The following is a 3,191-nucleotide window of genomic DNA, read 5'->3' on the forward strand; positions in this document are numbered from 1 at the left end:
GAACGATTCCAACGCCAGTTCTTGGAAGCCTTGCGAGAGTCAGAGAATCCCGTATTACGACACGGCCTGATGAAGTACGCGACGTCTTCCCAGAATGAGACCCCCGCCGAAGCAACCGGCGGATCGTAGAGTTCAGCACGAGATCGACCCTCGAGCCAGGTACGAAGTACTGCGTCGCAGACAATGCCCACTTCCGTGATCAAGTGAAGCGATCGATGACTTCTTTGTGCGCGCCGAAAGCGCGGCTGTGGTGTTGGAAACTCACGTGAACTCTAGCTACAGATGTAGTTAGAGATGTTCCCACAAACAATACGCTTACTAGGATAGTAAACGATCGTTCGAGCAGACCTGAAGACCCCCAGTTCTGCCCTGGCACCGGGACAAACGAGACCTTGTAAACTACTTATATAGCCCAACCAGTAAAATAAGAACACGCTACTAGCACGAGCAAAGCTAGCAGGTGTTTTGAATCCTCGTGGTCCCAACAGCGGGAGGGTACCAGGCACGGGTAAGCCTTTTACGAGATCACCGAGTGTTCAACACTCGGCTGGAAGAAATAAAAGGGAGGCAATTCAAGCACTCCCAGTCGTGCAAATAGGCAACAATAAGCCGTCACGTAAAACCTCCCGATAATAATCGGCCAAAATACCCAGTCTCTTGGCCTTGCCGGATGAACCCTCGCTACAGAGCTTCGAGTTCACCGACAGGCATAACACACTCAAACAAGCTTGACCTGACGCTTACCTTGAAGCCGGACGTCACTCTGTGTGCTTGAGTGGAAATTCTGTTCTGTATTTAAGCTTACCCTTTCGGGTCTATTCCTAATAAGAAGTCCTAATCAAGTATACAAATATCAAGTGAACAATGATCCGTTATGGATCTTCTTGCATGCCAAGCGTCGTCTGCACCGTCGCATGAGCATCTTTAACGGTCCGCGCCTTGTCCCAGACGGTGAACGTGTCTTCCAAAGGTCGCTGAGTCTTCCGCGAACTCATCCCAACCGCCACTGAGGGTTCGTACCGTAGATGGTCCGCTGAATGCGAATCCGGCCAGTCTATTATTAATAATAAGGACAGCCTGGATTCAGTGACATAGGGCCGTATCCGATACTTGTTGAAAACTCGGAGGTGACGCCGTCGAGTCCCTTGCACCTTAGCGTCTCCGTACATCACCTGACCGAGGATTCGTCGCTTGAACAACTTGGGCGGTGTCACGTCTTTGTCGACGGCTGATAATCCGCAACTTCGGAGAGATCACTACACCACAACTGCCCCTGTCGCAATGGAAGCCACGGTACTGGTGCCCGTTGTGACATTTCTTCATTCTTCAATTCACCATCTCGCCACCGTATGTCCAAGCGTCTGAATCGAGCCGTGTCCGACGCTTTTCAGCGTCTCAATCCTCGTAGACGTCGCGAACGTGAGCAGCTGGAGGTACGTAAGCCCATCCTTCTCCTGAATCATCGGTACCTTGCTCATCACCTCGTGTCACTCGTCTTATTTCTCAGGAGGGCAAGACCGAGGGTTCGAACGCCCCTCAGTCTGCTGCACTTCCTCCGACAGCAGCGTCATCAACCGACACTCCGGCGCCCGCTGCCCCGGACTCTTCACTCCCTGTGGTAGCTCCTGCAGCACTCCACGTCGTCGCTGAATCCGCGGAGATGGCTCCTGCTGCTCCTCCTGCGCCGGCTTGTTTGACTCGTCACCGGTTACTCCACGTCTCGCTCTGGCCGCTGCTTCTATTGAGGCTGATGCCGAGGATTCGCAGGGTCCGGCTGCAGCTCCAGCTGCCGAGGCTCAGGTTCCTGATGAAAAAGAGAAGGAGAGTGGTGACTCGACTTCGTTGGCACTCTTGGCCATCGCGGCCAGGCAATTGGAATCGATTTGAATCCTCGCTGCATGCTCCACGACGTTCTCCAACATCTCAGCTAACTGTTGAGGGGTCCAGCGAGGTTTCGTTTTCAGTGGTCGCTCCCCGGTCGGCATTCATGTTTTCTTATTCTTAATCCACTTCCACAGCGTAATCATGTTCATGTTGTTCTTCAAGTGCATATACAATTTGTTGTTGCAGTAACGTTTTTCATCTGTTACCACAGACTGCATCGCCCTGTGGACAGTTCACACGTGATCCAGTCACGCTAGTCTTCGTCCGCCACTTGCGCCATCTGCAGCCGATTCTCGCTCTTCTTGGCTCGCAAATAGTCGTACAGCAGACCTCCACATGATAAGTTGGATGATGGTTCCCAAGTTGTATCTTCATAGCTTACCCACTTGACGTTGAACTCGCGTACAGCACGCTCCGTGCTCGTCGTCAGTGGTGTTGTGTCGTCGAGGATGGCCTCGACTTCATATTCACCGGCAACTTGATCTGGTTCCCAGCTGTCCTCAGACAACAGTTCCTCATCGAAGTCGAGTCTTGCTTCATTAGTCGCGTCTAGTACCAACTGACTGTTCGGTCGACTGTTGAACTCGTTGACAGCCTTGAGTCTCGACACATGCACTACTGGGTAGAAGCGATACCCACTTCGGTCAGGCAGTTCCAGCTCGTACGCAAACTCTTCCACCTTGCGCTTGATCCGAAAAGGTCCATGCCATCGGTGAGCTAATTTCTTCGTCAAGCCCGGTTTGACGCGTTCCATGTACAACCACGCCCGGCTCCCAATCTCAAAAAGAGATCTCGGTGGAGCTCTTGCAGGATCTTCCATCTCTTCCGAAGCTTCTGGAGGGTCCGCCGAGTGTTCGTTTCCACTTGGTTGAGGTACAACAGCTTTTTCCAGTCGACTCAAGGCCTCATTATGCTTTTTAGCCCTTCGCTCCTTTTCTACAGCCTGATAATCTTTGGCCATAGTGAGGGCGACCTCATGTTGTCGATTGATCTCGCGCCGCCACGCTAGTGCGTCAGACTGCTTGCCGAGCCCTTGTTTGAGTGATGACGACATTGCCCGCAGCGTCGACTGAGCATCCCAACCGTGAACGAGGTAGAACGGCGTCTCCTTCCTCGTAGTGTCTTAAGAAGTATTAATAGCAAATACCAGCTTCTCCGCGATTTCGTCCCAATCTTGCTGTAGAGGGTCTTCCGCGTACACCCGTACGGATCCCATCACCGACTTCACCGAGCGTTCCTGCTGTCCATTAGCCTGTGGCACGATAGCTCAAAGTCGCTCGTGATCTTGACTGCATCATCTCTGCAAA

The sequence above is a fragment of the Phytophthora infestans genome, genomic scaffold (genome assembly GCF_000142945.1).
Source record: "Phytophthora infestans T30-4 supercont1.5 genomic scaffold, whole genome shotgun sequence".
In the NCBI taxonomy this organism is placed as follows: domain Eukaryota; phylum Oomycota; class Peronosporomycetes; order Peronosporales; family Peronosporaceae; genus Phytophthora; species Phytophthora infestans.